Consider the following 12,830-nt stretch of genomic DNA (forward strand, 5'->3'; position numbering starts at 1 on the left):
GGCAAAGATTTGGAAAGTGGGGAGATACCTATCAATTGGGTAATGGCTGAGTAAGTTGTAGCATATGATCATATAGGAATACTATTATGCTGTAAGAAATGACAACCAGGAGGATCTCAGAAAAATCTGGAAACTTACATGAACTGAAGCAGAGTGAAATAAGCAGGACCAGGAAAAAAATTGTACAGTGACAGGAATACTTTACAATGAATAGGTGTGGAGAACAGCTATCCCTAGCAATATAATGATCCAAAACTATCCCTAAGGATATCATGATAAAAAAAATGCCATCTACTTCCAGAGAAAAAGAACTGAGTTTGAAACCAGACCAAAGCAAACTTGTTTTACTTTCTTAATTTTTTTTTCTATTTGAGTTTCTTCCCACAAAAGGAGTAATATAGGAAAATGTTTTACATGATTGCATACATAAAATCTATATGAGATTGCTTACCATTTCAACAATGATGGAAGTTGGGTGATAGAGAGGGTGATAATTCAACTCAATATTCTTTGGAAAATGTTGGAAACTCTTTTTGCATATAATTGGAAAAAATTAATTAAAAAAAACATTTTAAAATTATTATTAACATCACAGAGGTAGGTGCATCTATGGGAGTGTCCACTTTCAGACAGCAAAGATAGGAAATGAGGTTGGACAAGACCAAATATACACAGAGAAGGCTATTGCTGGAAATGATAGCTCTGAGGGTATTGAGGGATTCAATCTCAAAGTATCTGAAGGAAGGAGCAATACTAAAGTTAAAATGGAAGAGGGGGGAGATTCATTTCATAATACTATCCAAAAGAGGCAACTGGCTCTCTGGAGAGGGATATCTTTGGAAATGAAAGTGATATTTAAAAAAAATTATATATATATATATATATATATATATATAGAGAGAGAGAGAGAGAGAGAGAGAGAGAGAGGATAGACAGACAGATAGATAGGTAGATAGACAGATAGATAGACAGATAAAGATAGATGTTTTTATTTAATATATATTATATCATATATATGCAAAATACTGAGGGAATTTGTTTTGCTTGTTTGTAACAGAGCTGTTGTTTTTATTTCTTTCTCAATAAGGGGTAGAAGGTAAAAGGGAGAAAAGGTGGATCTTTACTGACTGAAAAAAATGTAAATTTAATTTTAAAAGTAAATAATACTGGGGGCAGCTGGGTGGCTCAGTGGATTGAGAGCCAGGCCTAGACACCAGAAGTCCTAGTTTCAAATCTGGCCTCAGACACTTCCCAGCTATGTGACCCTGGTCAAGTCACTTAACCCCCATTGTAACCCTTACTACTCTTCTGCCTTAGAGCCAATACACAGTATTGACTCCAAGATGGAAGGTGAGGGCTTAAAAATAAGTAGATAGATAGATAGATAGATAGATAGATAGATAGATAGATAGATAGATAGATAGATGGATAGATAGATAGATAGATAGATAGATAGATAGATAGATAGATAGATAGACAGATAGACAGATCTAATTTGATCCTCACAACCACCCTAAGAAGAGAGGTGGTACTATTCTGCCCATTTTACAGATGAGGTAATTGAGGCAAATCAAGATTAAGTGACTTCTGCAGAGTTAGACAGTGAGTAAGTATCTGACGCAGGTTCCAAAACTCAAGCAGGGACTGAGCTTCTATATCTTTGTACCCTTCCCAGCTCTCACCCCAGTGCCATGCACATAGTATGTTTTAATTGTACACTAATATACCAATAAGGGACTGCCCCCAAATTGGTTTTTTGTCAATGCGGCTAGTTTTATCCATTTGTTCATCTATTTCTTTTATCCCCCAAATTTCTAAAATTTTAGAAGTTGTCTATGTTTACAGGTCCAGTGAAGAAAAAAAGACCAACTCTTTTTTTGCCGGACCTCAGGGGGAAATGTTAATTGGAATTTGGGAGATGTCATTTATAAGTATATATATATTTTCTATGGACACATGGGGACCTTAAAACTACATTTCCCATGGTCCAACAGGTTTCCTGTTTTGGATTACGTATTCAAGGTGAGGGACAGCTTTAAATAGGGGGAAGTGACTTTGAACTGGTCTCTTTAGCTACCTGAGCGCGCAAAGGTACAAAAGGTAAAATGGCTAAGGCAGGAGTTTGAATTTTTACAAGCGTGTGGTCTAATGATTTTATCTCTATCAGCATGGCTTTAATTAAAATACTAATTTCTATATTTATATCAGTCTTTATCACTTTTAATCGTAACAAGTAAGAACTCCAAAAATGTCTGCCAATTGAATGACTTAGTAATATGTAACAGAGATAGGAGAAGGAAAGGGAACAAGACTTCTTAAGTGCTAATTATGTGCCAGGCGTGGTGCTAAGCACTTTACAATTATTATCTCATTTGATTCTCAAAATGCCTCTGGGAACTATTTAGTATTGTTGTGCCTATTTTACAGATGAGGAAACTGAGGCAGATAGGGGCAGTGCAGCACAACTTGTAAGTGAGAATGAATTTAAACTCAGGTCTTCCTTCCTGAGTCCAGGAAGTCTAGTCACATGTAGAAATAGGAAGAGCACTGCTTCTAGAGTTAGAGGATCTGAATTCAAATCCTGCCTCTGATGCTTACGATCCACCCATGTAACCTTGGGCAATTCATTTCATCCCCTCAGACCTTATGAAATGAGGGGATTGTCCTGGATGACCTCCAACGTCCCCTCAAGCTCTTAATCTATAGCCCTCTATGCCCATTTAACTCTCTAGACTTCTCTTCTTGATCTATAAAATGAGGGAGCTGGGTGAGGGGCTTCCTTCCCACTCCTAAGTCTATGCTCTTCCAGGAGGAATAGTTCAAAATCCTCTGCCTGCCTCCACCTCCCCCCTCCCCAGCCCACTTTACAGAGTAGCAGATGTCTGGGCTGGCCCTAAGCCCTTTGGGATTCATCACTGATAAGATCCAGACGAAGAATCTAGGAGTCTCTCCAATTCCAAATATCCTCTCCCCACCCACCCCAAGGAAAGGACAGTGAATGAGGCCAAATTCCATTCAGCTGCATTCATAAGCACCTGCTGGGCCCCTCCTAGAAGCAGGCACATGGCCCTGGGCAGCTGCCAAAGGGAGAAGAGGACTCCAGAAGGCAAAGGGGCATCTGGGGCTGGGGTGGGGGAATCGCCCATCAGGATGAGGGACCAGATCTGGCTCTGATTAATCCCTGTATCTCCTCCATCTCTAAGCACAGGACCTGACCCACAGTAAAGGCCCAATAAATGCTTGCTGAATGAAGGAATTAATTGACTCATTGAAAAGGCAAGAGGGTGGAATCAATGAGAAGATTCCGAAAACCAGATGTTCTGGTCCAGCGAGATCTCATCCGCTGCCCTGTCTTCCTGGTCGGATTCCTCCTCTGGCCCAGCTTTAAAAGTCTTGCTTTCTTTGGTTGTTTTCTACAGGCCCCAAAGGGTAGGACTACAGAGGGACAGATGAAGGCTGGCTGCTAGGAAGAATTTCCTAATGAGCAAATTCTTTCTAAAATAGAAGGGGCTGCCTATGGAAACCTAGAGGGAACCTCTGCTTAGGAAGGTCTCTGAGCCTAAGCTGGAGGGAAGCTCTAAAGGGACGGTCCTGTCCAGAGGGCTGTACTAGATGGCTACCAAGAATCTAGTCTGTGGTTCTAGAATTCCTTCTACAAAAATCATGGCATTATTGGGTGAAGAAGAGCCTTTGAGGGTTATAGTCCTGTTGGCAGGGCAACTTCCACACCATTACAGACCAAGAGCATCTATCTACTGTACCTTCTGGAAGATTCCATGGCAGCCTTTTACACTTCATTATCAAGAAATCTCTCCCCTCCTCTTGCTGTGTATAAAGACATTTAAAAAATCTCTTTGGGTAGTTGCTAAGATAAGGAACAGAGAGCTCTTAGGTTCTCCAGGTATTTATAGCCCATGATGAGTTCATTCCTCCAAATTTTCTTTCTATAGAATCTGGGATTTGGAGCTGACAGGGACCTGTCTCATTTTACAGAGAAGGAAACCAAGGTCCACATGCCACATGACTAGTAAATAAGATGAGCTCTGAACCCAGATCTTTCTAAATCCAGGTCTAGGATTCTATCCTCTATGCCAGGTTGCCTTCTGTTTTTCCTATTTTTTCCCCAGATACCTTTATTCCACCCCCTCTAAGTCTCTCAAGGGTGTTTTTTAAAACACTCTCCACAATTTCCCCCAAATTTAGGAGGTGGGGTTTAATCCTGACATTCAGACCAGACACACTGTATACTGATTCTAAGTGGTCCTCTAGCAATGAGCGTGGGGGGTGGAGAGAATTTCCCACATCTCAGGATCATGCTTCCATGGTGACGACACATCATTACTGAGTAACATTCAGCATGTCACTACTAGGGCCACTGGCTCTTTCTCACCTGGTCTTCTTAATTCCATTTTTGTCCTTCAGTGAGTTACCTATTTTTAGTGCAGTTTAATTTATGTGCTGATGATCCTTTCATTAATTATTTACCATATCATTTAGATTCTACTCACATCCTCCAAGGTGCTGGGACAACCTTCCTCTCCATTCTTCTTCTCCCACCAATATTTTTTATTGCTATATTTCTGCTTTGATTATACCCCAAAGAGATAATAAGGAAAAAAACTTGTATGAAAATATTTATAGCCATGCTCTTTGTGGTGGCAAAAAATTAGAATATGAGGGAATGTTCTTCGATTGGGGAATGGCTGAACAAATTGTGGTATCTGTTGGGGATGAAATACTATTGTGCTGAAAGGAATAAAGAACTGGAGGAATTCCATGTGAACTGGAAAGACCTCCAGAAATTGATGCAGAGTGAAAGGAGCAGAACCAGGAGAACATTGTACACAGAGACGGATACATTGTGGCACAATCAAATACAATGGACTTCTGTACTTAGCAGCAATGCAATGATCCAGGACAACTCTGAGGGACTTATGAGAAAGATGCTCTCCACATCCAGAGAAAGAACTGTGCGAGCAGAAATGCAAAAGAAAAACAATTGCTTGATCACCTGGGTCGATGGGGATATGATTGGGGATACAGACTCTAAGCAATCACCCTAATATAAATATTAATAATATGGAAATAGGTCTTGATCAATGACACATTGAAAACCCAGTGGAATTGCTCATTGGCTACAGGAGTGGGGTGGGAGGAAGGGAGGGAAAAAGCATGAATCATGTAACTATGGGGAAATATTCTAGATTAATTGATTAAATAAAATTGTTTCAAATCTATTTCTGCTTTGATCAACCTATCCTGATTTCCTTGCTAGTCCCCAAAGTCTACATTCTCCTTTGTCTTTTTTTGTCTATTTTTTCTTTATCATTGTCCTGGCTGAACCCCCTGCCTAGATTACCATCCCTCCTCAACTCTGCCTAAGAGAATCAGCAGTTTCCTTCAAGACTTGGCTCAGGGACAGCTAGGTGGCACAATGGATAGAGCTCCAGGTCTGTAATAAGGAAGTCATTTAATGCCCATTGCCCAGCCCTTGCCACTCTTCTACCTTAGAATGGATACCTAGTATCCATTCTAAGACAAAAGATTTAAGTTTTTTTTTTAAATACTTATCTTTCATCTTAAAATTAATACTGGATATTCACTCCAAGGCAGAAGAGTAGTAAGGGCTGGGCAATGGGGGTTAAGTGACTTGCTCAAGATCACATAGCTAGGAAGTATGTGAGGTCATATTTGAACCAGTCTCTATACTCAATTCTCAATCCACTGAGCTACCTTGAAGATCAGGGTTTTTTAAAAGAGAATATATGCCCAATAAAGAGGTGGCGGACAACAGCTGTGGAATATGGTATGCTCTGTCAGAAAGAAGACCTGAATCTGCCTTAAATGTCTGTCTTTGTTACCAGGAAGGGTCTCAGGATGTAAGAGAAGAGAAAAGTGAAGGGAAATGATGGTGATATAAAAACAAAATAGAGCAATACTTTAAAAATCAAATGAAATCAAACAAACAAGAAGCTGCAGGGGAAGATGGCAGCTCTGGGTTTTCTATTTCTATTGGGAGATTTTAGTCTTTGGAGGTCAGGAGCAGGACACCAAATCCCAGCCCTACCATTAGCTATCCATGGTGGCTCCCCTCCAGGGCCCTCATTTACTCAATCTTCAAATGAGATCTCCTCCAGCTGTAAGAGTCAGAAATTCTCAAGGACATCCAGGCTGACCAACCAGGGAAGAGAGATGACCCATGGATCTTTCAACAACAGCCAAGTCAATTGGGTTGCCCAGCTAATGGACTGTCCCTATGAATGTCTGCCTGGTTCTGGGTGCGGGGAACAAGCCTGGCAGGTCAGCAATTCTAGAACCCTGCGAGAAACCTGAGCCAGCTTTTGTGTGGGGCAGACACTTTAAGATAGTTTCCTATTACACTGTATTTGGCAAAGAGGACTCATTTTCCAGCAAAGCCAGAAATCAGACACACAGAAAAGGCACAGAGACAAGAGACAGAGGGGGAGAGAGATGGAGGTGTGGGAAGAAGGGAGAGAGGCAGAGAGAGACCCTCCAAATGGCCTCCTGGACTCTGAGGCACCTGTCAGGGAGTGGCAGAAGAACAGCAAAGTCCATCCTTTTAGCCCTGTCTATTGAAGAATTATTTTGGACCAGCAGAGACCTCCTTATGTCTCTTCCCCACTCCCAGAAAGCTCTCGGATCCCCAAATCTCAGTCAAAAGCCATTCTTCAAAGCTCAGTGTCCCCCGAGTGGTTACTACAACAGTCTCCACAAGGAAGTCCCATCAGGGTTTCCACTCTCAGACCTTTGCTGTGGCTTCCAAAGTCCTTTGATGTCAACTTAAAACTACTGATAATGAGATGTAGAATTGTTTCTCAACATGTTTTCTCTTGCCACATCCCTACTTAAGAGAGGCCAGCTGGAAAGTGCCCCAGCTACAGAGTCAAAGGCCCTGGATTTGAATCCCAGAATGCCCTTTACTATGTGGGAAAAGCCTCAGTTTCCTCATCTATAAAAACAAATTAAATAAAAAAAGGGAGATTGAACTAGATGGCCTCTAAAGTCCTTTCTAGTTTTACCTCTTTGAAATTGTGTGTGACCTTAGACATGTCATTAACTTCTCCAGCCCTCAGTTTCCACATCTGTAAAATGAGGAAGTTGGAGTAGAAAATCTCTGAGGCTCCTTCTACTTCTAGACCTCGGAGTCTATGAATATCCTGTGTGCCCCCCTAGGAAGGGCAACTTCTGCCCATTAGTAACGCTTTGTTGATTTTTTTTTTAATCAGCCGCCTATTATGTATTCCTGTTTTAGACGCAATTCTGACAAGCTCCATTATGTGGTTTTCTAGCCCACAGCGGCAAATTGAAAGAAGGTCTGGGATAGGCAGACACACCAACCACAGCAAGACATGTCTGCTGGCCCCCTGAAAATAAGGAAGGAGACAGGGAAAAGGACAGAAAGCCCAGGCAAGTGCTTTCAAAAGCCTCAAGGTCTGGGGCTGCTATAAACCCTTCCCTCGTCCATCAGGCCAGACATTTACTCAGAGCCTACTGTGCGCTTAGAGCCGGAGAACAGAGGAAAGCCAAAGCCAGTCCTTCCCTGCCTTCAAGGAGTCCAGAAGAGGCCATGACACGCTAACAGCTCTGGGCCAATTGGAGATCAACTACAAACTGGAGAAAGTTATCATGGCCTCTCTGATTGGATCTGATTGGAGGATTCTACAAGGCCGTGCTGGGGACCCCCCAATGGGGCACACAGGAAGCCAAGCCTGGGAGGAGCAGAAGTCTTGGCTTTGAAATCAGGCTCCTCTGCTTAATCATTATAATTATGCTGCTGCTGCTAATGGTAATGATAACAATAATAATGTGGCAGAACTATGGCAGAAATGCTTGGGGCCTGGCCTTGTGCCCTCCACAATGAAAACGTCACCTATCCATGGCTTAATAATGCTCGGGAGTGTCCTAAGGGCTAGTCAGAACCTGGATTCAAATCTCCTGCCTTTCCCCATGTGGTTCTGAGCACGGACTGGTACAATCCTAAAGCCTCAGAGCTTGAAATTTGCTTGAAGCTCTTCCACAGTCCCCCCCACTCTCACATTTTATACAGGAGGAAACTGAGGTTCAAAGAAAATGAAGGGACTTGGCCAAGGCTATAGATTCATTCCTGCACTACCAGACTCCAGAACCGATGGCTTGGGTCTGGGTTTGGGTAGCTTTGCATCTCCTTCCTCATTTGTTTGTTTGAATATTTTATTTCTTTCCCCAATTGCATGTAAAAACAATTTTTAACATTTTTTTTAAACCCTTAACTTCTGTGTATTGGCTCTTTGGTGGAAGATTGGTAAGGGTGGGCAATGGGGGTCAAGTGACTTGCCCAGGGTCACAAAGCTGGGAAGTGTCTGAGGCCAGATTTGAACCTAGGACCTCCCGTCTCTAGGCCTGGCTCTCAATCCACTGAGCTACCCAGCTGCCTCCTTTAACATTTTTTTAAAAATTCAAGTTTCAGATTCTCTCTCCCTCCAGGCTTCCTGACATCTCCTTCCTCTTTTCTCAGGCTGCCTCTATTATTTCTTAGCTGAGGTCATCTCTCACCTCAGGAAATGGAGCTCCAGAGACTAGATTTGCACAGACATATAGGCATGTGTGGGTGTATATCTCTCCATATACATTACAATTATAAGTGTATCCTCCAAAATGTTGGTAGTTTATATTTACGTTAATCTATATCTCCTTATTCAAAATTATTGGTATTTTATATTCATAGAAATATACACATATCTATAGCTCCTCATTCAATTTTTTTAATTTAAAAATTTTTTAATTAAAATTTATTTTATTTTTTATCCATTTTAAAATTTTATTTTGTTTTATTTATTAAATTTTACATTTTATTCATTTTTACTTAATTTTAGTTAGTTTACTTAATAATGTTTATTAATTATATGCAGATTTATTAACATTTTAAATTTAAATATTTTTATAAAAGTAGAGCCTAAGCACTCGCTTCCCTAATCGGCTAATGAAAACTCAGTTTCCCGACAATCTCCAGGCACTAAGGCAACTCGAGGGCAGAGAAGGGAAAGAGAAGCACCTAAGCTGTCTTCGTGTATTGACTCACTGGAACTAAAGGCTCCTTCTGACAAGAACTCGGGGTCCCTGCCTAACTCCCGTGCTTCCCCGTCCTGGCTGACTTTTTTTTTATTTTAAACCCTTAACTTCTGTGTATTGACTTATAGGTGGAAGAGTGGTAAGGGTAGGCAATGGGAGTCAAGTGACTTGTCCAGGGTCACACAGCTGGGAAGTATCTGAGGCCGGATTTGAACCCAGGACCTCCTGCTCTAGGTCTGACTCTCAATCCACTGAGCTACCCAGCTGCCCCCCTGGCCAACTTTTTACTTGGGGGGGGGGCGGGAGCTCGGCTAAACAATTCTCTTCCCCTGCTGGAGGCTCTTCTCTCCACCCTCCAGCCTTTTAGGGTCCTGCTTCTGCTGCCCATTTGTCCTTTCCTCCAAAGGCACTTGTGAGGGCACTGGGGACCGGGAAGGGAGCTGAGCGCTGGGCACTGGCCGCTCCTAGCCCGCCCGCCATACTGTCCTGGTTCCGAACCCGCTGCAGGCGATAAGAAGCTCAGAATGAGGGAGCTGGAAAGGACCTCGGTGCCGCCCCCCTCGCTTCTCCCCTTACATGCGAACTGCTCTCTCTCCCTGTTGTCTCTAGTTCTGCCCTTTGGGACCCCCAAAAGCTCAGAACCTCTGATCCCTCTTGCACAAGGCAGTCCTAGAGAGACTTTGCATCATAAACTTAAAGCTGGAAAGGGCCCTGGAGATCAGCGGCTCTAAGAGGAGGCCAGCATTTACAGGGCCTGGCAGAGTGCTGAGCATTTTATAAATATTATCTCATTTGGTCCTCACAACCACCCTGGGAGGCAGGTGCAATTACTGTCCTTATTTTACAGTTGAGGAAACTGAGGCAAATCAAGTTTAAGTGATGCACCACGGATCACAGAGCTAGCGTCGGAACCAGGATTTGAACTCAGGTCTGGACCTAGGGATCTACCCACTGCCTATTTGTGGTAGAAATAATATTACAATAATTACAATAGATAACATTTATAAAGTGCTTAAAAGATTTATAAAGTACTTTACCGTTATTTCATTTGATCCTCACCACAACTCTCTGTAGGTGCTATTATTATGCCCATTTTACAGATGAGGAAAATGAGGTAGGTAGAGTTAAGCAATTTGTTCAGGTCATACACAGCTAATAACAGTCTGAGGTGGGATTTGAACTCAGGTCTTCCTGACTCCAGGTCCAGTCCTTGTAAGCAGGTAGGTGGCACCCCAGTGCTTATTTCCTCGGTGGTTCAGATGTGGTCTGCCCAGGGAGGAGCACCGTGCTATGGGAGATGATGGCATCCTTATTTCCTCAAGTTATGGGTCTCTAGCTTGCCCTCCCCACCCCCCACCCCTTCCCCAGAGACTTCTCAGACAATTTCTGACCAAGCCTCAGGCATTAAAGGGCTTCTCAATAACTGGCTGTCAGATTACCCCCTCCCTCATCACCACCATAGAGTAAAAGATCAATGAGGGAAACTACTGCCAGACCAGTGTGTGAAGGGCTTCTACCCTATGGAAGGCAGAACTCTGCTTTAGAAAAGCCTGAGGCATGAGTGGCATTAATGCCTCCTAATTCACAGGCTCTCTGGTAGACCAGGTAGTAGAGGGGTGGCAAGAGCACTCACTGATGCTGGCCTGGGGATCCACGTTCGAATCCCGCCTCTCATGCTTCTAAGTGGGGGGCTGCTGACTCAATTTCCTCATCTGTAAAATGGAGGAATTGGACTAGACGGTTCTGGAGGTCCCATAATCCCTAGATCTGCGATCCCCTGAATTCCTTTCCGCATCTGTGATCGCATCTGATCCTGATTGTAGCCCCAGAGTGGCGGGGATGTGTCTGAGCCTCGGCTTGCTAGGACTACCTACCTCCCAAGATGACTGTTGCTTGGCCCAAACTAGGTAGGTGATGCCCCCATACACGCACCTGTAGAGCAGCTGGGCATAGAGCGGGCACTTCCACCTGGCAGGGCCCCTAACTTGAGAACAATGATCCTAGGTGCCAGGCTCCCAAAGTAAACATTAAGTGGCCACAGTCATCTGGGCCTAGAGGAAGGGCTGGAAGAGACTCTTGGAGTCATGGAGCCCCTCTTTTTACCAAACTTTACACATAAGGAAACTGAGGCACAGAACAATTGCGGCAGGTCCTTTCCCCTCTCCCTCAGCGACTGTATCCACAGCTGAAACCTGATTGATGTATTCCCCCCCTCCCCCCCCCCAGCCTCGAGTTTCCGCTCAGTACTGAGTCCTGAGAAAGGGGCCCCTCAGACGTGACTCCCTTTCCCAAAACGCTCCAGGGAAGCCCTTTCACGTTACCATTCATTCAAAGCACTCAGTCCAGCCAGCAATGGAGGAAAATCTGACCTGGAGAGTTTGGGGAGACTTTGATCGGATGAGACTCTGAGAACCAAAGATTTAGAGCCACGAGGCATGTTCAGAGATCACTGGCCCCAACTCCCTCCTGGGGAAACTGAGGCCCAAAACGGAGAAGTGACTTGCCCAAAGTCACCCGGGAAGGAGCAGAACTGAGATCTGAACCCGGGTCCTGGGTTCTCTCCACTCTTCAAAGCTGTTTGCCTCAGGGAAAGGAGTCTGAGATTTAAAGCTAAAATGGAACCTCAGGGCGCCTCCTTCCCATTTTACAGCTAAGTAAACTGAGGCACAGAGCTATTAAGTGACTTGCCCTAGGGTAGGCTGGAATCCTGGCCCTCTGTGCCTCCGGGAGATGCCAGGCACCCCAGTCTCTCCATGACCCCCTCTCAGTGGCCTGGTGGGAGCCGCTGTTTCGGCAGTTACTCCTATTGCGAAGACCGTGGGCCCTCCTCCAGCTCTGCAGGCCCAGCGCTAGGGCCCTCGTCCCCGCGCTCCGATCCCCCAGCACCCGGCCCAGAGAGGGACAGCAGCCCCCCAGCCTGCGCCGATGGTGGAGCGGCACTCACCGGACCGACGCTCACACCTCGGCTCAGCCAATAGGCGCGGGAGGCGGCCGGACTGCGCTGCGGGCGCTGCAGCCGATCCGGGAGAGACTCGGACGCTTTGGCCGGCTGGCCCCGCCGGCGCTCAGCTGCTCTGGGACTGCGGAGGTGAAGCCGCCTCCTTTGGGCCGCGCCACCCAATCACGAGGAGGAGGAAGAGGGAGGGGAGCCGGCCGAGGTCCGCGACTCTCTCATGTGATCCCAGCGCGGCCGGCAGATCTCCTTCTCTCTCCGTCCCGCCCCTTTCTGCTTCCCCAGGCCGCGGGCCACCGAGTCCCTCCTCCGCCTCAGGAGAGGAGGAGCCGCGCGGCCGGGGCCGGGAGCCCCCGCCGGCTGCTAGACACCCCCTCCCGCCCCGATTACTGTGCGCCGGGTGGTGTGGAATTAGTCAGGAACGAGGAATGTTCTCTTTCCCCCACCCTCCCTTCCCCCACGGGAGCAAAACCTGTTTCGTTTTTGGCTTTGGAGCCTCCACCCAACCCCGAGCCTGCTCACATAGTAGGTGCTTAATAGACGTTCATAAATTGAACCCATTGCCAGATAAGCCCTTTCAAAAAGAAACGGGATGTTCGATTGTAATAATAGTATTGGATAGTTACAGATCAATCAATAAACACCTATTAGGCACCTTCTGTATGCGTGGCTCAGTGTTGGGTGCTGAGGCTTGAAAGACAAAAATGAAGCAAACCCTGGGGGGTACTCAGGGAGCTGACATCTTGGTAGCTCCAGCAGTTAATGCAGTGTCTGGCACAAGGGAAGCGCTCTAGTGGAAAGAGCTCCC

The 12,830-nt window shown here is 45.1% G+C and overlaps 1 protein-coding gene across 1 annotated transcript in view; it reads right to left on the bottom strand.

Annotated features, from left to right (window-relative positions):
* The window catches only part of CPVL (carboxypeptidase vitellogenic like), a 196,919-nt gene extending 184,832 nt beyond the window's left edge, over positions 1 to 12,087 (bottom strand). Inside the window, exon 1 of the mRNA XM_044678865.1 lies at positions 12,014 to 12,087. The gene's annotated coding sequence lies outside the window, so the exon portion shown is untranslated. The remainder of the gene's footprint in view (positions 1 to 12,013) is intronic.
* Positions 12,088 to 12,830: the final 743 nt, after the last annotated feature.

This window comes from Gracilinanus agilis, chromosome 5 (assembly GCF_016433145.1).
Source record: "Gracilinanus agilis isolate LMUSP501 chromosome 5, AgileGrace, whole genome shotgun sequence".
In the NCBI taxonomy this organism is placed as follows: Eukaryota; Metazoa; Chordata; class Mammalia; order Didelphimorphia; family Didelphidae; genus Gracilinanus; species Gracilinanus agilis.